Source organism: Podarcis gaigeae (assembly GCF_964106915.1).
Source record: "Podarcis gaigeae genome assembly, chromosome: 17".
In the NCBI taxonomy this organism is placed as follows: Eukaryota; Metazoa; Chordata; class Lepidosauria; order Squamata; family Lacertidae; genus Podarcis; species Podarcis gaigeae.
The window spans coordinates 18,867,430-18,894,144 of record NC_139694.1 but is presented as its reverse complement, the minus strand read 5'-3'; the positions used below and the strand labels follow the sequence as shown (position 1 = coordinate 18,894,144).

Genomic DNA, 26,715 nt, shown 5'->3' with positions numbered 1-26,715 from the left:
GTGGCAGAAACCCCAAGGAGGTTTGTTTGGTGCCTTCATTATAATCTTTAGATGCCAGGCAGAAACATTCCTCTTCTACCAAGCCATTGACTGATTAACATGCTACAGCCTTTTAAATGTGTTTATATATATATGGATGGTGATGATGAACCTCTTGGGGTTAATGCTAATGTTGTGAACCCCTACATCAAAGGCTCAGGTTGGTTATATGTGTAAATAATAAGCCATATCACATAAAGACACCACAGTCTCCTCTGTGCCTCATTTCCAAAGGAAACACAGACCCTGGGTAAGTGCCTGGATCTCACACTGTTCTGAGATCAAGGTGATGTTCGACAAAAGCTTGTTGACTGAATAAACCCTATATTATATATTGGAATAGAGTCAGAGGAAAGCCTCTGGAAGCCTAAATTCCCTTAAGTTCAAACGGGCCAATCAGAGGCCCTTATTGCTGGTCAGTGCCTTGCTGGTTGGCCAGACATTGTCTGCTTTCATGCCTGGCTGGCCAGGGGGACATTTAAGCCAGTCATGCTGAACGCCCCCAGTGCAGTCGGCAGAAGAAGCAACCACACTTGAGTAGTCAAAGTGCTGTGGGAAAGTCTACTTAAATTTGTTCAGTCAATAGATAACTTTCATTACAGAATTAGAAATTTGCATTTAAGGGCAGTTCCTTTCAACTCCTGCATAAAGCATCTTCAAGGAATGAAAGTTAGCTGTTTTGGTAACACGCTGTTTACTACTGAGAAAAGTTAGAATTCAGAACTTTGCTGTTTGGGATCCATTCCATATTTTGGATTATTGTACTGGCAAGTTCAGCACATTAGTTTCACTTACTGGAGCAGCTATTTTGGCATCGGTGTTGCATAGATTTGCATTTTTAAGAGGTTCTCCCCTTTTTTAAAAAGAACACAGCTTCCTCTGGTACATAACTCCATAACTCTTAATTTTCTACTGGAGGTTACACGTGTGCCTGGAGTAAAAAATACAAAAAAAAATAAAAAAAAATACAGCCCTTAAGGTAGAGCAATTTGAAAAAAAATCATTAAAGGGATGTTAATTATTTATAACTGCAAAACAAAAATAAGTAGAAAGTGCAGGAATATAAAGGATAAATTCTGTATATGCAAACATGATTGTTTCAAACCACAGGCCTTGCCCTTGGCACAGTGGTGAATCCAAATAAATGACAAAGCCCATTAACATTATCATAGATCATTCAGACACAAAATACCTAAAAGGAATGTCTGGTTTGGCCAGATTAAGGCTACTTTAAAAACAGTTCTGCTTTCCCAAGGTGACCACAGATTTGTCATGCTCCAGTTGCAGACTTCTGGATCCAAAGCTGTTTCTGCTGAAAGAACTCAGGGGTCACAGTCCCCGTGGAACATGTGACTCTGTGAAGCTTAGCAATGCAAAAGTTGTTCCTGCATTCAGAGATGCACTCTGCACCAACACCACTTTAACATTTGGACTGTGAGGCAGATGGTGCTTAGATGAAGAAAAAAACCTGATCATCAATGACATAACACGGTGAAGCAAATTCACAGTGGCCTGAATTTTGGGGGTATGCCTGTGAAATATACTCAGAGTCGCAAAGTGATTTCATGCTCTTTATTCAGCTCATAATGGTGAGGAGGAATGAATGAAAGTCCCCTCACAGTATCTGCTTTATATACATTATTTACACAATGGGCTGCACATGATTGACTAATTCCGGAATTCTACTGTAAGCCAATCAGGTTGTGGATTCACTTCTATCTGGAGCATGATTGGGTGGTTCCTGCCAACCAATCATACTGCTGCATTGTTCTAGGACCAATCAGACTGCTGCATTCTGAATCCTATTGTTCTAGAACCAATCAGACTGCTGCAGTTTGGATCCTATTGTTCTAGGACCAATCAGACTGCTGCAGTTTGGATCCTATTCAACTCAGTACATAACACCCCTCCCCTCTAAGTTCCAGTCCTGCCCGGGAGGTCGCATTCATAGTCCTCAAGGTATGCCGACAGCCTATGTGTGCATTGTGGCCTGGGGTGTTCCCTGGTCTGGGGTTCAGGTTCTGGCTCGTGTTCCAAGGATGCTGGCTGTGATGGGGCTGGTTGGTCTGGCGCAACCGGCTCGCTCAGTCGTGGTTCTGGTTCCGGTGTCCTTTCGGCCTTGCGGGTCCTCTCTGTATTTACTGATTCTGCCTCTCCTGCTGGCCCCTCCTGCTCTATGGGCCTCACTGCCCCGCTCTTCCCTTGGGACTCCTCTGACCTGTCCTCCTCCTGGTTTTCTCCCGGGAATCGTCGCCGTATCTGGTCGCAGATAACCATCAGTAACTGATGGTTATTGATTTTTATTGGATATTGTTGTTTTTTATTATGTTTATATTATATTGTATTTATACCTCTTTCTCTTTTGTAAATAAAAAGCAGTATATAACACTATAATACGGAGAAGGAGAAGAATTTTTTTGCTGTCCAGGTCGCAAGGTGGTTAGATTGGTCTCTTTTTTTAAAAAAAAATATTTTTATTAATTTTAAGAAATACAGAAAAAAGAATAAAGGATAGTTATAAGAAAATAGAATAGAAGAATAACAAATTTCCATGTTCTTTTTCCATCCAATCTAAAGGACTTCCCCACATCCTCCAAACCCTGCGTTCTCTGTCGTATAAAACATCAGCAATTTGTTAACTTATTTCAAAACTTATTGTATCTTCCATTTTATCATGTTCCCTGATTTCAATTTTACTATAACCCAATTCTTGTATGCTTTGTATTAAACACAATAAAGTTATTTCATTATTTTACCTCTAAATTCTTGTGTCTTAATTTTCATTCCATTAACTTACATTTGCTGAAGCTAGAGTTTCCTGAAAGGTGCATTTTTTTTAACATCCATACAGCTTATAGTGTTTTTTCAAATAGTCCTTAAACTTTTTCCAGTCCTCCTCAATTGTTTCTTCTCCCAGGTCTCGGATTCTGCCAGTCATTTCAGCCAATTCCATATAGTCCATCAACTGTGATTGCCATTCCTCCAGCGTGGGTAAATCTTGTGTCTGGTTAGATTGGTCTCAACTAGGGCCAGTGCCTTTTCAGTACTGGCCCCAATTTGGTGGAACGCTCGGTCACAAGAGACTAGGGCCCTGTGGGACTTGACATCTTTCTACAGGGCCTGCAAGACAGAGCTGTTCCACCTGGCCTTTGGACTCAGTCTGACCCTTATGTTTCCCTCCCCTTATGGTTTTGATCTATGGGCTACTATTAAAATGAGGCTGCATTTTAAATTGTATTTTAACTCGTATTTTAAATTGTCCCCCCCCCCCATTATGTTTTTATTGTAATTTTACGGGTGATAGCCATCCTGAGCTCGGCTCTGGCTGAGGAGGGTGAGGTATAAATAAAAAAATATTGTTATTATTACAGAAGAGCTAATGTTTTCAAAGGCAACCCACATGTAGCACATTGCAGTAATCCAAATGGGAAGTTACTAGTGCATGGATAACTGTAGTAGCAAAGCCAGTCCTGCACGGATAGGATCACATTTGGTATAGCCTCAGGTGAGTCAAAAGGGACGCGGGTGGTGTTGTGGGTTAAACCACAGAACCTAGGACTTGCCGATCAGAAGGTCGGGGGTTCGAATCCCCATGATAGGGTGAGCTCCCGTTGCTCAGCCCCAGCTCCTGCCAGCCTAGCAGTTCGAAAGCACATCAAAGTGCAAGTAGATAAATAGGTACCGCTCCAGCGGGAAGGTAAACGGTGTTTCCGTGCGCTGCTCTGGATGGCCAGAAGCGGCTTAGTCATGCTGGCCACATGACCTGGAAGCTGTATGCTGGCTCCCTTGGCCAATAAAGCGAGATGAGTGCCACAACCCCAGAGTCAGCCACGACTGGACCTAATGGTCAGAGGTCCCTTTACCTTTACTTTTAAGGTGATTCAAAGAATCATAGAGCTGGAAGGGACCCCAACGGTCATTTAGTTCAACCCCTTTCAATACAGGAATCTCATCCATGACAGATGGCCATCCAATCTCTGCTTAAAAACCTCCAAGTAAGAAGACTCCACAAGCTCCCAAGGGAGACCGTTCCACTGTCAAGCAGCTCTTGCTGTTAGAAAGTACTTCCTGACGTTTAGGCAGAATCTCCTTTCTTGTAACTTGAAGCAATTGGTTCAAGTCAGACCTTCCAGCAGGAGAAAACAAGCTTGCTCCATCTTCCATGTGACAGCCCTTGAGATATCTGGAGGTGGTTTTCATATCTCCCCCCAGCCTCCTCTTTTCTAGGCTAAACATACTGAGCTCCTTCAAGCACTCCTTGTAAGGCTTGGTTTCCCGACGCTTGGCCATCTTGGTTGCCCTCCTCTGCACACGTTCCAGCTTGTGACCATCCTTTTTAATTTGTGGTGCCCAGAATTGGACACAGCATTCCAGGTATGGTCTGACCAAGGCAAAATGGAGCAGTGCTATTGCTTCCCTTGTTCTGGACATTAGACTTCTGTTGATGAAGCATTAGGGGTTTTTGTTGTTGCTGCATCACACTGTTAACTCATGTTAAGCACTGCTGACTCATGAAGTCACTTGACAAATGCAAAGTTGTGCAAATGAAAAGGAAGAAAATTCTTAGTGCCCAACACCAGGTGCCAGCATCAAATCCCAAATTGGGTGATGGAATCCTCACAGACCACAGCCGCCCCCATCCTCAGTGCCGGATTTACATATAAGCTAAACAAGCTATAGCTTAGGGGCCCACTCTCTTGTGGGCCCCCAAAAAATTTAAAGGGAAAAAAACCTGGATGTACATTTCCAAAATATAAGATAAAAAACACATAAAATAAAACCTTTATACAGCAACAGTGTTTTGTGTTGTGTAGGTTCCTATGATGTAAATAGGCAGCTTGCTAGCCTGCTCCCTAAAATATCACTGGTTTGCTCATTTCTATATGTATAGGGTGCCTACAGTCTGCATGGACTGGTTGCACGGCAACATGTGCAAATGGTTTTAGATACCTATTAGGTCCATAAATTGCCATATAGCATTGTCAGGACTGCCGCTAGGTCCCAGCTCACAGAGGACCAACGCCCAGTGGATATTATATACAAAAGTCTTTATTGAAGTTTAGTTTCCATTTCCAAGCTCTGGGCGCGCAGACCCACGTCTTAACGCTAGACCGGCTAAGTCCCCTCTGACTCACTGCTCCACCCACACCAGTTTAAGATTCTAGCCTGGCTCCACCTCTTGCGCTGCTCTTTCCTGCGTTGGGTCCTTCTGCCCTCTGGGGTTCCCTCCTTCCTGGACTCCTCTGACGCGGAGCCTCCTGAGTCTTGCCCCTCCCTCCGGCGGGCTTTAGGACCTGGCTCCCTTCCCGGGCTCCCCGCTGTGCCGCGCTCCTGTACATTTGAACTTGGCGCGCGCGCCCAGCCGGTGACTTTCCTTCTGACCGTTTCCCCGCTTCCTGATGTGGGTGTTGCCAAACCTGACTCCTCTCCTCCCTCTGGTGGTGAGGACACTGGTCCCGACTCCTGGGACTCCCCCTCCCCACTGCGCTCTGGTGGAGACGCTGGTCCTGATCTCCAGCTGCTGCTCAGGGACTCCCCGCTGGCCCCTCCCTCTTGAGGTTTCTCCCTTGGAATCTCCCTTGCTCTGGCCACCGGCGCTCCCTTCTGTGAGTCCTCCGATTCGCTAGAGAGGCTTGTGGAATAACTCTGGCCACTGTCACTGCCTGCGCCCCCCTCGTACTCCTCCTCCTCACTCTCCATTTGCTCCCCCTCCTGTGTCTCTCCTTCTGAACCCCTGACAAGCATATATCCAACACACAAAAAAGCAACAATTTGTTGTTAACAAAGGACAGTTGGACATATAAAGGGCCCCATTACCTTCAATAACTTAGGGCCTCATCAAACCTAAATCTGGCCCTGCTCATCCTCATTTAATTAATGAATGATACAATGGTACCTCGGATTAAGAACTTAATTCATTCCGGAGGTCCGTTCTTAACCTGAAACTGTTCTTAACCTGAAGCACCACTTTAGCTAATGGGGCCTCCTGCTGCTGCTGCACCGCTGGAGCACAATTTCTGTTCTCGTCCTGAAGCAAAGTTCTTAACCCGAGGTACTATTTCTGGGTGTCTGTAACCTGAAGGATCTGTAAGCTAAAGCGTCTGTAACCTGAGGTACCACTGTATATGCTTTACTCTGGACTGACTTGGTGTTCACTAACAGCTCTCCCAGGTCCAAATATGGATTAAGGTGGTTGGGAGCCCTGGTGCAGTTTCTCAAAGAGCGTTTCTCTTCTCCCCAAAAAGGAGTGCATGAAATAAAGTGCCAGAAAATATGCATTGATGTATCTTAAGGACTACCTTAAGGAAGACAAGGTTGCCAGGAGGACAATTGTTAACCACAACAGTCCCTCTCCTCTCCTTACATATACAGAATTCTTAGAGCTTGCAGGAATTTTATGGAATCAGTCAAGTAACATTTGAAACTGGCAAATGTATGTGGTAGAGGCACATTTGAGGGAACAGAACAGGTGCAGATACTTAACACACCACGTTATCCAAGATAGGACCTTCACATCTTTGACAAATAATCTCTCAAAATGGTATTAAATGTCTGTTTACCTTACTTACTTCAGTGTCTTTTGCCTTCACTGGGATATAAGTGTCAAAACACAATAATAAAACTCATATTCCTCACAGTGGTTTTCTACGTTAGAATTCCATATTCATCATAATGGGAAATTGTTTTTCACTCTTGATGGGAAAAATCAAATTTATGTTTGTACATTAAAATTTCTAGGAACCCAGAGGTACTAAATAAGACTAGGGGAGATTGCAAACCTTAACAATTAAAAAAAAAAATCAAACAGCTGTTTACGCTCAATGAGTGCATCTCCAAATAGAAAAACTAATGAATCTGGTAGACATTTAAGGGGAAAGCTCAGGGAATAAACAAAAGAGACAGATAAGTCACATTAATTTGGCAGATGGTACAATTAATTATCTAGAATTGGGACAATTCCTGAAATGGACTTGGTTAATTCAGATAACTGTGGCACAACCCCAACAGCAAATAAAGTGTTTTAAGTGTTATATTTACCAGCATCAACTGATGAAAGCAGACCAGTTCTACAATTAGCTAACCAACTGTAGACCAATAAAAGCAGAAAAAGTGAGCTCACCCACTGGGTTTCTTCCCACAAATGTGATACACAGCATAGCCGGAATTAACAAAACATTGCCCATCCTTACACATAACAATCCCTTATTATTTTCAAATACACCTTTAACCAAAGCAATCTTTTACTACACAGTTGTCACTAGAGATTCACAACAAAATAAAAATAGGTTACTGAGCTCCTCTGATTGCTATCACCAAACTTGTTCTTTCTGAACTTAGAGCAAGATTTGTTAATAACACTGAATGCAGATGTTCAACAAGTTAGCAAACCTTTGAAGATCCCCTGCTTATTGGTCCACCCCTCCTCTATGTCTGCAGCATGAAGACAATGCACCAAAGCCAACAAGATGTGCACAGAGCGTGTGCAAAGTTTTATTTAACAAAATACATTCCCAAGTTCTGAACATAATCTCTCCTTCAAGGGGCAAAACAAGTTAAAATAACCACTGGAAAAACAAAACATTGCAGCCTTCTAAGTGCCTCCTCAAAAAGGTCTGGTTAGTGAATGTTGCAAATATCCCCAAATATTCAAGTGTTTAATTTTCTCCCATTGAGATAAATGTGACGGATGTGCGTAAGGTTGGCCAGATTGTGCCTGGTGGCAGTTAATACTAAAAATATTCAGACGTGTGCTGCAGCCATAAACTGCAAATAATGAGATATTATTTTACTATTTATAGATGTCTTGAGCTACATAAAATCCTTCCTTCTTTGAGTGGGACCATGAATATAAATACACTGACTCATAAAAAGTTGTGCTTTTTCACGGTGCTGTAAAGCTTTTCTGAAGTAATAAAATGCAATCCGTTTGAGAGGGGATGGAAATCCACTTGAAATCCATGCAATAAATTTGTAGATGGGAATTACAGAACAATAATTTCCTAACATATTGCGGAATGAAATGTACATAATTTTGATTATTTGGGAACAGTAGGTGTCACTGTAATCATTAAACTGAAAGTAAGTTTCTTCATAAACTACATAGTACCTTTTATATTCTCTATGGCCTGAGTTGATTTAAGAAGACCACCAGGTTGAGGACCTTTATTTAGGCAATAAATATACATTTGTTCTTCATTTGTTTCATGAAGTCCATACACCATTCTTCAAAGCAGTGCTTTGTGTAGTTAGCATGCTACTTTCCCTTAGTCTTTGGATTGCAATCTTGTGTTGCTGTTCATTCTACAGCTACTATCCATTTGTATTGTAGTTGTTGCAGTGGCGGCTCCAGAATAAAATATCGGCATGTGACACAGAAAGAGCAAAAGGCATTTCTGGAGCGGCCTGCTTTGTCCAATATGTCAGGTTTCTGAAAGAAAACATCAGTTATCAGTCAAATCAATGCTCCCATCCGAAACATATTTTCTCTGAAGTAAGTCCCTATTTATTTTAACATAGGTATATTTCTTACAGCCTTATTTACATTTCCAGTCTATGATTTCATCATAAAATCTATTATTATTATTATTATTATTATTATTATTATTATTATTATACCTTCCCTTCCTTCCAAAGCAGCCCATTGGCTGAGGGCCTTTATTTGGCATAAATAAACATTTGTTATTCCCTTTTTTTAATGAAATCCAGACAGTTTTCTTCAAGGTGGGGTTACATGATGAAAGTACCTTTCCTTCAGGTGTGGTCCAGCAATGGAGAGGGAGGCAAGGGAGTAAACTAAGTTCATCGTCCCCACTGGTTGCTGAGTATTTGCTCCTGCCTGGGAAGACTTATTTCTTCCTGATCATATGTGGGGAGGGAGGAATATTGCACTACCAGCAGTTGGTTGTGATTCGTGAGGGTAATAAGTTGGCTTTGAAAGCTGCGACATTCCTGCTTCTGAGTTTCTCCTCATATTTTTAATAAGAGATTTGTGCCCTGTTGATAACTTACTTAAGCAGAATGACAGCTACAGAAACATACAAAATTGCCTTGTATTGTTGACCCTTCTAGTTCAGAATTGCTTACATGGACTGGACAAGGCCTTTCCAGGATGTCAGATAGGAGTATTTCCAAACTTTACCTGAAAATGCTGAGGGTTGAAACTGAGAGTTTCTGTATGCAAAAGACTTCCTCTGTCATTTTCTCCGGAAGTTACCATAATTCTCCATCCCATGCTGCATGCTTGGCATGCATTAAGAAAAAGGTAAAGGACCCCTGACAGTTAAGTTCAGTCACAGACGACTCTGGGATTGCGGTGCTCATCTCGCTTTACAGGCCGAGGGAGCCAACGTTTGTCCGCTTCCACAGACAGTTTTTCCGGGTCATGTGGCCAGCATGACTAAGCCGCTTCAGGTGAAACCAGAGCAGTGCACAGAAACGTTGTTTACCTTCCCGCCGGAGTGGTATCTATTTATCTACTTGCATTTTCAATGTGCTTTCAAACTGCTAGGTTGGCAGGAGCTGGCACCAAGCAATGGGAGCTCACTCCGTCATGGGGATTTGAACCACTGACCTTCTGATTGGCAAGCCCAACAGGCTCAGTGGTTTAGACCACAGCGCCACCCACGTCCCTTGGCATGCATTAGGAGTGACTAAAAGTTCCCTCACCTTCCCTCTGGTGATCTTCGTTTTGTCATGTCCTGTTTCTTGCCATGAGCATGCACAGCCTAGAGAATTCAGAAAATGCGAAGGTAATTTCACTCATTTGCTTCTGTGTACTGGACATGTATTTATTTTTTTAATGAGTATTTATAACCTGCTTGTCATTAAATAGTTCAATCCCATAGTGGGGAAACAATTAAAAAATATATACAGGGGGGGAAATACTTAAAAAATAAATGCAAAAACTACAGAATGCATACCAACAAATCCCATAAATAGCAAACAAACAGCTCTGTCATAAAACAAACTAAACTAAACAGCAACTGAATGTGCAATTAAAAGTACTTTAATAAATGTAAAGTGCATATTTGGTTTGTTTGGTGCTTTTGGCGCTACTGAGGCATTGCTTTTCTGCAGTTGTCTGGAAGCAGAACTGGGACTTAATATAGTGCAATGTTCAGTGCTATTTTTCTAGATGAAGAGGTTCTGAAACTCTCTGTGAACACCTCCATTGTTCTCTTATAATGGCAGCAGTGTCCATCTGAGAGGTGCCAGAACTGAGTTCCAGTGAGTTCCGGCTAGAAAAAAAGCCCTGGCAATCTTACCCAGAAATTAGTGATGGACAAGCTCCCCTCAGCTCACATCAGATTGGCAAAGAAAGCAATTGAGCTATTTATTTCCAAATGGTTACATAGCTCAGTTCATTGCTGAAGCAGTCTGGGCAGCTGTTCAAGGCAGACCTCAGTAAGGAAAGGATTCAGCTTTGAAGAGTAGGCCCAAGAAAATTTGGAGTCAGAGCCATCAGCCCACCTCTTGTGGGGGATCCTCTTGGCCAAAAGGTCTGGCTTTGCAAAGCAAAAGATAATATCTACATTGCTTTCATAGGGAGCTGAACTGGAGAGCTGACCCTGGAGAAAATGGAGTATGAAGACCTTGGACTATGAGGGTTGCCTGCAGAGGAGGTCTTTGGCCCCTTACTCAGATTTCCTGGAATCAGTTCTTTCATTCCATGCTTCACCTAGCACCTTTGCTTCATACAGCCACCTAGCAAAGCAACAGACATTTCTCCAGGAGCAGCCAGCAAGGAAGGGTCAGCCACATACACTGGGGGATATATGGAGTGAAGAGCATCCCCTGTGGTAGGTGGGATTTTGCCTCAAGTTCCAATTTTCCCGAGAGCAGCTCTTTAGCTGGGAAGTCTTCTCCAGCTCAGATCCAAAGGGCTTCTAGTGCTCACCAATCCTTTAGGGCGGTACTCCTCCAACATGGGTCTCTAGCTGCTTTTGGACTACAATTCCCATCATCCCTGACCACTGGACTTGCTAGCAAGGGATGATGGGAGTTGTAGTCCAAAACTGCTGGAGACCCAAGTTTGGGAAACACTGCTTTAGGGCAGGAGTTGGCAACCTTTTTCAGCCATAGGCCGGTCCACCGTCCCTCAGACCATGTGGTGGGCTGGACTATATTTTGGAAGAAAAAAAATGAACAAATTCCTATGCCCCACAAATAACCCAGAGATGCATTTTATTCATGTTAAATCTCCAGGCAGGCCCCACAAATAACCCAGAGATGCATTTTAAATAAAAGGACACATTCTACTTATGTAAAAACATGCTGATTCCCGGCCTGTCCATGGGCTGGATTAAGAAGGCGATTGGGCCGCATCTGGCCCATGAGCCTTAGGTTGCCTACCCCTGCTTTCAGGTGACCAATACTAAGCTCCATTTCCAGTCCTGAGCCTGACCATCAATGCTTGTTCTCATGGCCAAGATCCTTCTCTAATGTTTACTCAGAATTAAACTCCATTCATCAAAGCTGGGAGACAGCTTCATCTCACTGCTTCAGTGGCAATACATCCTGAGATATTGGAAATGACAGCTCAAGGAATATTGTAAAGGAAATTTTAATTAACTACTCATTTATTTGGGTGTAAACAAGTCCTGGAAATGGAGGACTAATGGGGGACAATCTGGGTGTGTGGGGGGGAGACTGCATAAATTGCCCCTTAGATGCACCTTGGCTGAAACAGCCACTGCAGATGAACCCCAATCACAGCATTCTCTTTGGGGAGACAATAAAAGCATAGCAGAAGTATCCTGCAAAGCAAGCAAGAAAGCCCAATTGCTGTTCCTAGAATTGAAAAGCAAAGTGTTTGAACTGAGCCATGGCTAAAACCAGAAGCACCCAGATGAAGTGGTAAAGCTAGGAAAAGAAAGACAATTTATCCTCGTTCTGCTTCGTGCTGGGCTCTAAGGTTAGCCAAATAATCCTTCTCCGGTTTTGACTTTTGTCAACTAGGCCTCTTCCAATTAAAACACAAAAAAAACCTGAGGTTGCCTGAGAGACTCTCCGCAGGCAGCTTATTTCTCTCACATACAGGAGAGCTCCCATCAATCAGCCCCAGAGCGCCCTCTCATTTCTGCTGACTCCAACAACTGCTCAGCCGAGTCTCTGTGATAATGGGCCAACATCCAGCTCTGAGTGTGACTCACAAGTGACACGTCTCAAACGCCTTCAGAAAGGAACCTTGGATGCAGTGCAATTAACCTAATCTAGTCTTCATGCAACTTTTCAGTTACAGACTCGGACAGACACTCTGATATGAAACTCATTGCTCAGACGTATATCCTCCTGAAATCTCAGGACTTAATTGCAGACAATCTGTGCAACATTTAGGGTGGAATTGCCTCACAGAAAGTAAAGAGAGGATTTAAGGCAAAAACTAGTCATCATTCTATATTACGCTCCAATACATAAATATCTTAAAATCTTGGTTATGTCTATTTCCCTGAATCTTACAATCTCCAGTACTATATGAGTGTATACTTGATGTTCCCAAACTCCTCTTTTGGTTATTATCAGTAATGTCTGTTGCATCAATGTACTTCTTTACAGCTCCATGATATGGAAAGAGATTTGTCAAAGGTTATCCAGTGAACTTTATGACTGAGCAGAGTTTTTTTTTAATCCAAAAAGGGGTCTCTTAATCCATGACATCACAGATGACTAGTGTATTTGGTGGAGAGATTTCACTTCCTAATGTGTGTATTCAGGATAATAATAAAGAATTTGAATTTCTGTTACATGTCCTAGGAACTCTTGCACATTCTGTAGTTGCACTAGGAAACCTCAGGTTTGCTATTAAATCAGGCTAACAATATCACCCCAGGCTAACAATATCACCTTCCCTTACAGGGTGATTACGCTTATACTGTAATAAAAACCCCAACAGAAGTTTGAAGAAAGCAGCAGTTCCCAGACCAAACAGGAAGCACCTTTCATTTCTATTGCAGGAGACAGCTCTCTTCATATCCATCCATCCATCCATCCATCCATCCATCCATCCATCCATCCATCCATCCATCATCCATTATTGCGGTCAAAGACCAGACAGCAAAATTAACAACAGCAACATACACTTCAGCTCTCTTAGTACTATTGGCACTAATTGAGGTGCTAGCATGTGATCTGGCACAGGTGCCGACTCCCTGGAGGCCCCAGCACCCACAAAAATCCCCATGAAGGGGCCAGGCACCCACAACTTTCAGAACCAGGGCCATGCATGCTGCATGGCACCCACAGCCTTGGGCCCCCACAGTTGCAGGACCAAGGGGGCACTCCTGTGATCTGGAGCTTCACAAGCTGGTCTGGCTATATACCCTTGATGCTTTGCTTGCTTGTTTTAAGGCTATCCATTCACCTTCCACAGCAATGCAGTACGCACCTCCTATGCATGTATGTATGCATGCATGTATGTTTGTTTGTTTAAGTCTGTCTCAACCATGATGTCACATTCAGACTGTAAAGCTAGCCTCATCTCCTTATATAATCATAATATTACAATACCTTTTTATTTATATGCCACCCTTCTGATGGGGTTGCCCCAGTCACTCTTAGTGGTTTCCAACAGATTAAAACATCAAACACAGTAAAATATCAAACTATACAGGGCTGCCTTTGGAGGTTTTCTAAAGGTTATATAGTTACTCATCTCTTTGATGTCTTCTAATAGTCACATAGCTGTTTATCTGTTTGACGTCTGATGGGAGGGCATTCTGCAGAGCGGGTGCCACTACTGAGAAGGCCCTCTGCCTGGTTCCCTGTAATCTCACTTCTTGCAGTGAGGGAACAGCCAGAAGGCCCTCAGAGCTGGACCTCAGTGTCTGGGCTGAACGATGGGGGTGGAGATGCTCCTTCAGGTATACAGGGCACCAGCACTTTAGGCACCAGGACTTTAAATTGTGCTCAGAAGTGAGCATAAAACATGGGGATGGGATTATCATTACAATGCTGTTATCTTTTCTTTTTTTAAAAAAGTTACCTTATCTGGAAAAGCCACTGGTAAGTGGGAATAAGGGAGAGTTCAACTTTTACCAGATCTTTCCACCACAGACATCTGCAAGCCACAGAATGATATTGAAACCCAGATCTCAGGAGATCTAGGAATTCTACACTACTAGTGCTTTTTTGCATGGCTTCAAGTTGCATTGGCTGCCATTTCAGAACACACATGTTTATTAAAAAAAAATATCACCTTTTTGCAGCCATCGTTCTCCATCTGCTCCTCCTTGGACTCTTCCTATTTTAACTAAAGGGCTCCTTCATCTTGTTCATTACATGGTCCCTGGTTGGCTGATGTCACAGCGCCACATAGGATGAAGTCATTGAAGACATACAAAGCCATCCTATTGTCTTCACAATAGAAAGGGGGAGACACATCCCCATTGCCCAGGCAACCAGGCCAGCCCCCCTGTTTTTCCTTGTCTTTCCCTGCTCTTCTGGTAGCTTCATGGCCCACCAGTGTCATCTAGCAGCACTTTTCACCCTGATTCACTTTTACTTCCTTAGAGTTACTTATGACAAGATGGGGTTGTGCATCAGCTTATGTCCTGCCTTCCCTTGCATCTGCTATATTCTTGCATATAGATTTGTACCTTTTTTGTGGGGGAGTTGCAAACATTACTGAAAGGGGTGTCTTGGACACAGGGAAGGATGTTCCCCTAACTTCCCCCTGTTCTAGGCTCATCACCAGCCAATATTTGGCTAAAATGTTCAGCCCACAAAAGTAAAAATGGCGTAGGTGCTGGCTTCACAACACCACAGAATTAAATCAATTAGTCAAAGCCAGTTCTCAGCATTTTGTCACTCTCAATGTTCCATCACATCATCACATGCTAGATCACAAAGAAAGTGGCCTTGGAATGATGATATTTATACCCTACCCATCTGACTGGGTTGCCCCAGCCACTCTGGGCAGCTTCCAGCATATACAAAAACATTATAAAACAATAAAAACTTCCCAATACAGGGCTGCCTTCAGGTGTCTACTAAAGGTTGTATAGTTACTTATCTCCTTGACATCTCATGGGAGGGCATCTCACTGGGAGGGCACCACTACCAAGAAGGCCTTCTGCCTGGTTCCCTGCAACTTCACTTCTTGCAGTGAGGGAACCAGTAGAAGAACCTTGGAGGTGGACCTCAGTGTCCGGGCTGAATGATGGGGGTGGAGATGCTCCTTCAAGTATACAGGGCGGGGGCTGTTTAGGGCTTTAAAAGTCAGCACCAGCACTTTGAATTGTACTCAGAAACGTACTAGGAGCAAGTGTAGGTCTTTCAGAACCGGTGTTATATGGTCCTAGCGGCTGCTCCCAGTCACCGGTCAGATGAAATTATGCAATTATGATTCTACATAGGTGGGGTCACTAGGGTGAAGGAGAAGGTATCGCTTCCACTCCAATAGAGTCTCCAAGCATATCTTTTTCTTCCCTGTACCAGAATCATTGCCATCCACTTCTGTGGTGAAAAGTAAAATGTTTGGGAACAGGGTTATTGTGAGGGTAAAACATTCTTTCTCATCCTCCAATACAGGCAGGGGCCGATATACTATAAAACTAAGGAAGATTAAGCTTCAGAGACCCTAATTGTGGAGGTGACTCAGAAGTGATTTTCATCCACATTGCTTTTTAAAAATTGGGTCCACAATCCCAAAGTTTGAGAGTCAGTAGCATAGATGTTGTAAAAGCTGTTGCAAAGGGGCCCCCATACCAGCTCAAGATTGAAGCCCCCCAAAGTGTAATTCCGCAACTGCTGACAGGATTCCCCCACAAGGCTGCATTAGGTCCCTGTGTGCAGACTGTACAGAGATATAGTGCATTCCTCAAAGGACCTTGCAACATAACTCCTCATGTATTATTTTCTTCATACATATGTGTACACGTAACCTTGTACTAAGGATGGAGGAAAACTTCAGTTCAGTTTGCATTTTAATGCAAATCTGACTAATTTGTGCTCCCTGAAACAACATGGGTATCCTTCAAAATTAACAGTTGTCTGAATTTTGCAATGCAAAATTCTCCGATCAAAAATGTGTCCAAAAATGCATACATTATGGGGAATGCATGACTAAATATGCATATGTTGGTGAAAACAACATGCAAAAATGCATTCTAGAGGCCAAAATTGCTTGCCAAAATGTGTATATTATGAGCAATGTGTACTAAAATGCCAAAAAAAATATTTTGAGGGCTTCTCTTTTTTAAAAAATACAAACCTATGCTGAAATTTCAGGAGCCGAAGTTCAGACTGGGAAACTGAGAAAAATTGGAATTGACGGATTCATCCATCCCTCGCTTGGAGCCAAAGTTCATAGTTTAGTAATTATTTATTGTAATTGTTAAGAATGAATTTCTGTTTAATTATTATTTGCTGATATTTTGAGAGTTCATTCTATTGTGTACTATTATATTCTAATATATTATTGAATATCACTTTATTTAATATGTTGTTCCATTGTATTCTGGCTTTTTGTGTTGGATCAGATTATTTTAAGGTATATGTCCTTTTCTGCATATTTTGTGTATACACAAATTAATTTGCGGTTTGTAAATTTAAAATGACGTGAAAATGAAATGAAATGCATCATAACTTATGGAAAAGCTTCATGAAGTCATGCAGTGGATCCAGTGGCGTAGCGTGGGTTGTCAGCACCCGGGGCAAGGCAAGTAATTTGCGCCCCCTAACCCGTGGATTTTAGCACTCGAGTCTCTTCCACTAGATTAGCGCCCCCCCCCATGTTGCGCCCGGTGCGGCCGGCCCCCCCTGCACCCCCAACGCTACGCCACTGAGTGGATCCGATCCATAGTCTGTAATAGAAAGGCATCAATGTATTATTTTACTACCATACGTTTACCATCATATACACCCCTCATAGTGTACACAGAGGGAATTAGGAACAGAGATGAGGTGCAGAACTAGGTCACTGAGCATTCACTGTAGGTTTCGAAACACTGACCCAGATACTAATCTGTTGAATTCTACTACAAATCCTTGGTAGTTTAAGCATATTTTCACAGAATTAGCAAACAGAAATTGGCACTCAATTTCTCCCATTTCTTCTCTTGAGTCAACAGCAGTAAATCGACAAGCCAAAACGAAACAGTTCCACATTATAAAAGAGGAAAGTGCCCCTTGGAGACTCAAGAAACCCCATAAAATGTAGTAAATGAGCCTCTACTTTTGCTATATTTCAAATTCCTTGGATTAATGTTGACCCCCATTTATTGGCATCCAGCAGAGAAATGGAGGGATATTGTTTGCAAACGCTTTTGGAGCAGCTTAACAATGTTGAGACAGCATTAATTGTGTTTCTTTTTCTTTTTCTTTTTCTTTTTGTAGGGAGATTTTCACCTTTCTCAGAGTCTGTAACTTTTTGGCATTGTCCCAGGTGAAATTACTAGAACCGCATAACCCATGTTTTTTTAAAGGGTTCAGTCAAAGTTTTGTAAATCACACCCATCCAGGCTTGTCAAGCATGAGACAGCAGTAGATCAGAATTATCAACATCACACAATATAAGCCATGAATTTTTTTTATAAGGATGGACTTGCATGTTCACAATATGCACCAAAGGTCACTTTGCATACAGGTTAATGTTCAGAGCTAGCTAGTTGTTTTCTTACATTTCTACCCCACTTTTATTTTGTCATGGAACCCAAAGTGGTATATGTATGTTGTTCCACATGATATATTTATGGATAATGAGGTATTTCAAAACTTAAGTACTTAATTTTCACTTCTGTTTCTTTGCAGAAAACAGGGAGAGCATTCTGAAAGACAGTGGTTTATCCCGGATCCTAGGCAAGTCAATTGAAAAATTGTGGTTTTTTGCGAACAGCTTTGGGGTTTGTCTAAAACAGGCATAGGCAAACTCGGCCCTCCAGATGTTTTGGGACTACAACTCCCATCTTCCCTAGCTAACAGTAGCAGTGGTCAGGGATGATGGGAATTGTAGTCCCAAAAAGCACTGGAGGGCTGAGTTTGCCTTTGCCTGGTCTAAAAAAAGCTCAATAGTAAGCATGGCACATTTCACCATTGTGCTAGAATGGATAAAACTTGGAGTCAAACTTTTGTATTTCTAAATCCAAAAACTTACCGCAGCGAGACAAATGTCCCTTTAAAAAAATGTAGCCATTTACAGAGGAACAGCAATTTATAGAATTGCCTGTGAAAGCCAAGTATATGACAGGTCACAAAATGGTAAGGTACATTTTATGCAGAATGGTATTGCTAAAATAATAAATAAATCTTCCATCAGCGAATACTTAAGGCATTGCTAAGCATAAAGTCAGCGTGTTATGTATTACAAATTGTACTGCACTTCTAATGATGAATTTCCACTAGCGTATCTTTGTTCAAGACACTAATTTTCATTTATGTACTAAAAATATATGCGTAGGGCAAAGCATTTTAAGGTGTGTCTATATATTATAAGGATTACAGGTTTTTTTTGGGGGGGATGGGACATAATATATCTCTGTGTACTCTACACATTGCACTTTCAGACAGTAATTCATATTGGTTGGATGGCCATCTGCCATGGATGCTTTTGCTGAGATTCCTGCATTGCAGGGGGTTGGACTGAATGACCTTTGGAGTCCCTTCCAACGCTAAGATCCTATGATACTATGAACACCAGTAAATTGGTGAACCCACTTGGGAGGGCACATTTTGCCTCTCTCGCTGGTTCTTTTTTTGATGGTGATGATACATAGGCTTGCCATACGTCCGAAAAATTCCAGACGTGTACAGAAATCGTATGCCTAAAATGGTGATTGGGGAGAATTTTTTGAATTTTAAGTGATGTCCGGAATTTCCCACATGTATGGCAACCAGATGATTTTTTCCAGCTTTCTGTGTGTGTGTGTCCCACTTCAGCTGCCGTTGGCTTTCCTTTTGGTCCTGTCCTTCACCTCCCGGAACATCCACTTGGCCCATCACTCTGCTGGAATGCGTCCGGGGAGATGGGGGCAATTGGCAGGCCCCCAACTGGCTCCAGCCCACTGGCCGGCAGCTGGGCGAACTCCAGTTCTCAGAACAGCATCAAAACTGCGACTCAAGCTGCAGAGACCTTTAGAAACTGAGCACGCAAGCCAGCAGAGATAAGAACTCTTTGCAGCAGAAGTAGCGGACAGAGGCATATGTAAGCATATTTACAAGCATTTATTCAGCATCAGGACAAAGGGAAAACATGTCTGCTTCCCTTCGTGTCCAAGCAAACAGCACAGGCAAAAGCTATATACAACAGAAGTTCCCAGCAGACTGTGCTGGAAGTAAACAGACATGTGACATACAACAACTCCACATGCCTGTTCTAAAGGTGGAGTGGAACTATATCCTAACACACTCTGGCCCTGCCCGCCATATTGCCACTGCCACCTTTGGAGGCAAGAGAGTGGTAGACACACGCAGGCATGGGTGAGGCGAAGCGCTCAACAGGGAGAGCCTGCGCCAGGCATGGAGTGCCTTCCTTCCTTGAGCATCTCTCTCTCTCTCTCTCTCTCTCTCTCTCTCGGCTCCCGGGATGGGCCACAAGGGGTTCGTCTCCACTCCTTGAGGGCCTCTTCAGTCCTTCTCCGCTGAGGTCTCTGGGTTTGCTCCCCACCTTTGCACGCTGCCCGGTCTCTGGCGTCGCTGCTCTGGCGAGGCCTTCGTGCTGATAAGGTACATTTTATGCAGAATGATATTGCTAAAATAATAAATAAATCTTCTGTCAGCGAATACTTAAGGCATCTCTGGCGTTGCTGCTCCAGTGAAGCCTTCGTGCTCTGTCCCTTGAACAGGGGTCGGGGACTGCCGCCTTCGGCTGGGCACGAGGCTGTCTTTCTAGGCCACCTCATAGCAGCAGCAGCAGGAGGGAGTTGTCCCTGTCTCCACCTGTGGCTTCTTATTGTTTGATGTTTTATTGTGTTTTTAATATTCTGATGGGAGCAGCCCAGAGTGGCTGGGGAAACCCAGCCAGATGGGCGGGGTATAAATATTAACAAATTCCTCCTCCTCCTCTGCCTCCTCCTCCTCCTCTTCTTCTTCTTCCTCCCTGCCCAACACCTCTCAGTTCACATGCCCCTCTCCAGGTATCCTGAACATGCTGGCATGACTTCAGCCCCACATTTAGCCCTTTCCTCGAGGCAGGTGGGCGAGGTGTCCCCAGTTCTCCTTCATTCAACTTTCATTCAACTTTTACACTTAAAAAACAACAACTCAACAACTCTGGCAGTGTCAGAAATTTTACTTTTTGAAATATGGCAAGCCTAGCTGATATACCTCAATAGGAACAACTAAAGAAAAACTCTATTGACTTCCATATAGCACCATATAGGGTTTCATTTATTGGTCCCACTAAAGTGTGTCAAGCAAAGAAAAGATAGAAAACTGTCTCACATATGCATATACACATAGACCATATGATGGATGGACAGATGGATCAGAAGAACTTTAGTCCTTTCTGCCTTCTGGCCATTGTGTGAATCTAGGTAAAAGGTAAAGATAAAGGACCCCTGGATGGTTAAGTCCAGTCAAAGGCGACTATGGGGTGTGGCGCTCATCTCGCTTTCAGGTTGAGGGAGCCAGCGATTGTCCACAGACAGCTTTCCAGGTCATGTGGCCAGCATGACAAAACCGCTTCTGGCACAACGGGACACCTTGACGGAAACCAGAGCAGTGCACAGACATGCCATTTACCTTCCCGCTGGAGCAGTACCTATTTATCTATTTGCATTTTTATGTGCTTTCGAACTGCTAGGTTCGCAGGAGCTGGGACTGAGCAATGGGAGCTCACCCTGTCGTGGGGATTCGAACTGCTGACCTTCCAAGCGGCAAGCCCAAGAGGCTCAGTGGTTTAGACCACAGCGCCTAGAGGGCTCAGGGAGTCTATGTGCATTCCTGACCAGTCTTCAGGTGTTCCCCTGGGTATGACTAGCATTACATACAACCTTTGCTTTCTCAGTGGTTTTTTTTGGGTTTTTTAAATAGAAAATTGAAGGTTATTGTCTTCAGAAATTTGGATATATTTAAATGACCCCAAAGGAGATTTCGGATAAAAATGCCCCACTATCTGTTTCTAGCAGAAGTGAAGTTTTAACAAGCTTATGGTTTTGTGTTTTTTTCTGTTTTTGATGAAGGAAAAGCAAAAGACCACATTTAAGAACACGGCACCTTAATTAATACACAACCATTCCAAAGGAAAGGAGCTGGCAAGCGAGAAGGCAGAAAGCGAGAGCCTGAAGGAAATGCTGCTTCATTTGAACCACTAAATCTAAAATACAGAAATACAGCAGCTAGCCAAAGGAAAATTAAGGAAATTAATTGGTGGGTTTGGTGTTTTGTTTTGTTTTTAGTAATTTGACTAAGGAGCTTTATGTCTTCACAGCTGAAGAATTCAGACATGAAAAACTATCGCTTGTACAGGCTGTCCTGAGAGCTGAACGCAACCTAATTAAATGAGGTGTCACCTAGTCAGTGTTAAAGAAATATTAGATGCTCTTTGCCAGCAAATGTGCATATTCTTTATGGTGCACTCTGAAAGAAGGACCACTCTGTTCCTAATTAACAAGCAGCTAGCACAACCTTGCAAAGATCTACATAGCTGCATTGCATAGCTCCACTGAGTGCCAGGGGCAGCAGGTTTTCTTCCCATCTAATTTACACTACCAAATTCAGGAGGACACATTGCAAAGAATGGTGTATTTCATAAGGCTGCACTTTGAGAATCTTCTGTCTGCAAAGCTCCCCAAACTGTCTGAGGGATGCAAATTATACACTGCTAGGCATATGCTTAAGATGCTTAAGGGATGTCGGTGGCTCTGTGGTATAAACCTCTTGGGCTTGGTGATCGGAAGGTCGGCAGTTCAAATCCCTGCAACGGGGTGAGCTCCCATTGCTCAGTCCTAGCTCCTGCCAACCTAGCTGTTCAAAAGCATGTCAAAGTGCAAGTAGATAAATAGGTACCGCTCCGGTGGGAAGGTAAATGGCATTTCCATGTGCTGCTCTCATTTTGCCAGAAGCGGCTTAGTCATGCTGACCACATGACCCGGAAAAACTGTGCGGACAAACGTCAGCTCCCTTGGCCAGTAAAGTGAGATGAGCGCAGCAACCCCAGAGTCATTTGTGACTGGACTTAACTGTCAGGGGTCCTTTACCTTGACCTTTTTAGGCATATGTTTAAGACGTTCTATTTGAACTTGCACCATATATCTACACCACTGATTCACACATAAGTGGACATCACTCAAGCTGCCATCTGTTTATAACTCATAGCTGACAATGTGAACTGATTTCATTGCAAAGCATTGCAGTTTGGGACATGGAATTTCTGCCATGTTTGATCTGTGATCCCTCATTCACACGTGCCACTCACCACGCAAACTCAGTGACACACACACTGAGAGAGAGAGAGAGTTGCCCCATCATATACTGTGAAATGGTTCTGAAACTTATCTGCAGATATTTGAAACAGAAACATTAAACACAAGTTACACTACAGACATGGAAGTCAAGAAGGCATGCTTCTTACAGATTTAATTCAACAACCCACTGATAGCCAACTGCAATGGGTACATTTTTAGCACAGGACAAAGGTGTTTTATGTGGGCCAAGCCAAACAGCATATGTTGGAACAGTGCTAAGGAAAATTACCAGATTTATACAGGTCTTGTTCCTATCCCTTAAACACCAACCTCACACAGACTATTCCTCATCAATTTAATTTCAACGCCTAGAAGAGAAACAAGCCACCTGCTGTATTTCAAAGACTGTTAGTAGAGGCAAATTATCAGGGCTATTTGCAAACACTAACTTTTTGTTTTGTCTGCCATGATAGTCAATTGCATGTCCCTAGTAAGACCATGATCAAGACGTGATGGGCATAAGAATCTCCTATCCTATGTAAACTTACCAACCTTCCTAGTCGTCAACAGGCTCATCACAGCTATCTGCCAATCACCCATTCCTACCACCCTTCTGAGTAATACCCCTCCCCACCTTCTCACTATATAGAAGGGTCTGGTAACTTCTGTTTCAGTGTATCTGAAGAAGTGTGCATGCACATGAAAGCTCATACCAAGAACTAACTTAGTTGGTCTTTAAGGTGCTACTGGAAGAAATTTTGTTTTGTTTTGACTATGGCAGACCAACACGGCTACCTATCTGTAACTGCAACCTTCCTAAGTCACTTAAACTAGTGATCCTTAGTATATCTAGACCAGGGCTTCCCAAACTTAGGTCTCCAGCTGTAGTTGACTAATCATAGAATCATAGAGTTGGAAGAGACCACAAGGGCCATCGAGTCCAACCCCCTGCCAAGCAGGAAACACCATCAGAGCACTCCTGACATATGGTTGTCAAGCCTCTGCTTAAAGACCTCCAAAGAAGGAGACTCCACCACACTCCTTGGCAGCAAATTCCACTGTCGAACAGCTCTTATTGTCAGGAAGTTCTTCCTAATGTTTAGGTGGAATCTTCTTTCTTGTAGTTTGGATCCATTGCTCCGTGTCCGCTTCTCTGGAGCAGCAGAAAACAACCTTTCTCCCTCCTCTATGTGACATCCTTTTATATATTTGAACATGGCTATCATATCACCCCTTAACCTTCTCTTCTCCAGGCTAAACATGCCCAGCTCCCTTTGCCGTAGGGCATCGTTTCCAGGCCTTTGACCATTTTGGTTGCCCTCCTCTGGACACGTTCCAGTTTGTCAGTGTCCTTCTTGAACTGTGGTGCCCAGAACTGGACACAGTACTCCAGGTGAGGTCTAACCAGAGCAGAATACAGTAGCACTATTACTTCCCTTGATCTAGATGCTATACTCCTATTGATGCAGCCCAGAATTGCATTGGCTTTTTTAGCTGCCGCGTCACACTGTTGGCTCATGTCAAGTTTGTGGTCAACCAAGACTCCTAGATCCTTTTCACATGTACTGCTCTCAAGCCAGGTGTCACCCATCTTGTATTTGTGCCTCTCATTTTTTATTTTTTTTTGCTCAAGTGCAATACTTTACATTTCTCCCTGTTAAAATTCATCTTGTTTGTTTTGGCCCAGTTCTCTAATCTGTCAAGGTCGTTTTGAAGTGTGATCCTGTCCTCTGGGGTGTTAGCCACCCCTCCCAGTTTGATGTCATCTGCAAATTTGATCAGGATGCCCTTGAGTCCATCATCCAAGTCGTTGATAAAGATGTTGAATAAGACTGGGCCCAAGACAGAACCCTGTGGCACCCCACTAGTCACTCTTCTCCAGGATGAAGAGGAACCATTGATGAGCACCCTTTGGGTTCGGTCAGTCAGCCAGTTACAAATCCACTGAGTGGTAGCATAGTCAAGACCGCATTTTACCAGCTTTTTTACAAGAATATCATGGGGCACCTTGTCAAATGCCTTGCTGAAATCAAGGTAGGCTACATCCACTGTGTTCCCTTCATCTATCAGGCTTGTAATTCTGTCAAAAAATGAGATCAGACTACAACTCACATCATCCCTAGCTAGCAGGACCAGTGGTCAGGGATGATGGGAACTGTGAAATGGTTCTGAGTTCCCAAACTGAGTTTGGGAAACCGTGATCTAGAGGACATAACCACCACAAATGAATCCTTGACTGGATGAAGAAATTTCTTTGGCTTCTACCTACTACCCATCAATTTTATAGGATAGTCAAAAGAGGGAGAATATTTTCACTTTCTGTACATTTGCCACACGACTCATAGTTCTCTCATATCCTGATTTAGTATTTATAGAAAAATAGCATCAGCCCTATTTCTTCTCAAGTTGACTCACTGCCTGAATGGTGCCAGTACTTTTGTACAGCCTGAAGTCCTACTGTATTAGTGAAACAAGCCTCACTCATAATTTGGATCTATTTGCTGCATTAACTGGCTTCCACCACATATTTCTAAATTATTAAGATGAGTAATATATGAACACTACTCTGATTAATACAAAGGTGCATTCACAAACATTAATAACTCTCTGACAGTCTCCTCTTGGACACACAATGTGTTATGTTCAGTTCCTTAGGTATTCAGCCTTCCCACTTTGGTAAGACTAGTAGCAACCCTACTTCAGGCCTGTGTTAAGGGAATGATGGGAATTGTGAAATGTTTCTGAGTTCCCAAACTGAGTTTGGGAAACCATGATCTAGATGAAATAACCACCATAAATGAATCCTTGACTTAATGAATAAATTTCATTCAGTTTCCTCAGTAGGACTTCATATACAGTAGGACTTCAGGCTGGCCAACACAGCCTGTACAAAAGTACTGGCACCGTTCAGGCAGTGAGCAAACTTGAGAAAAAGTTTCCTCGCAACAGTGTAAAGGAAACTTAGCAACAACGGGTAGCAGCCTGCCAGGGGAGCTGTGTATAATTATGTTCATAAACCAGTTAAGTTAACAAAACATCACCATCCTCATCATCATTGTACCCTGCCCACCTAACTGGGTTGCTCCAGCCACTCTGGGCAGTTTCCAGCATATACGAAAACATCATAAAACATAAAACATTAAAAACTTTCCTATACTGGACTGCCTTCAGATGTCTTCTAAAGGTTGTATAGTTTTTTAATCTCATTGACATCTGATGAGAGACGTTCCACAGGGTAGACACCATTGCCAATAAGGCCCTCTGCCTGTTTCCCTGTAACTTCACTTCTCGCAGGGAGGGAACTGCCAGAAAGCCCTGAGAGGAGGACCTCAGTGTCTGGGCTGAATGATGGGGGTGGAGACGCTCCTTCAGGTATACAGAGCCAAGGCCGTGTATGGAACCTATATTCAATTGTCAAACAACACACATGAAAATACTGCAGCAAAATCAATGATCCAGGCAATCTTTAACTTGCTACTATTACTGCATCAGCACACTGATGGGAGTTGTAGTCCAGAACACCTGGACAGCGCCAGCTGGAAAGCTGTCCTGAGAAAATGGTAATCTAACCTGCTCATCCCGCCTGTTGAGTACAGTGGGGGAGAGAAGAGGAATTACAATGCAATTCCCTAAACGAATTCACTTCCTTTGCAAAATGGCCTCTCCAGATGTCCAAAAGAACTTGTAATATAACTGACTTAGAAATGATGATCAAGCAAGGAAACCACACAGCTCTTCAAAGGAGGTGGGAAAGTTTTCACCGATGATACAGAACTAGAGAACTAATAAAGAAATGCCAGCAAGTCTGAAAGGATATTTCCTTAAATGAAAGCCTATAATTCACATTCCTTGTGCTCGCAACAGTGTAGAGGAAACTTAGCAACAACGGGTAGCAGCCTGCCAGACTTAATGGGTGGTAAACCCTTGTTTGAATTATGACCTATTTAACAGTACAGGGAGCAGAACACTGCATGTGGGTCAGCTGGATGGAATACACAATGCAGTTAGGATCCAAAACTGTAGGTACTTTCCAGAGCACACACATAGATCTAGTATGCAGAAGCTACCACATCGTTTTGGCTCTAGATTCAGACTCTAGTGCAACAAGGGATGGGGAAGACATGGGAAAAGAATGAAGCCCAGGAATACTTACCCTTCCAGAGACTCCCCAGGGGGAAAAGAAGAGCCCCAGAAGTCAGTCTTTCTGATATCTGTTTTACCTGACAGACTAACTCCTACTCCAATCCAAGGAAGACACCTCATGGCGAGGGCTCCCCATCACTGTCACCCTACAAACAGGTGAACCAGGAGGCTCCCTAACCCTGCCAGAGCCAAG

At 43.1% G+C, this 26,715-nt stretch overlaps 1 long non-coding RNA gene across 2 annotated transcripts; it reads right to left on the bottom strand.

Annotated features, from left to right (window-relative positions):
• Positions 1-8,188: 8,188 nt before the first annotated feature.
• Positions 8,189-14,337, bottom strand: LOC310835226. Of its 2 annotated transcripts, XR_014559433.1 has the most exons (4): positions 14,234-14,273; positions 11,715-11,795; positions 9,706-9,764; positions 8,189-8,467 (listed from the first exon to the last, which is right to left on the bottom strand). It is a non-coding gene; the product is annotated as an uncharacterized lncRNA (long non-coding RNA). The 2 variants fall into 2 exon arrangements; XR_014559432.1 differs by lacking the exon at positions 11,715-11,795 and having other exon boundaries at positions 14,234-14,337.
• Positions 14,338-26,715: the final 12,378 nt, after the last annotated feature.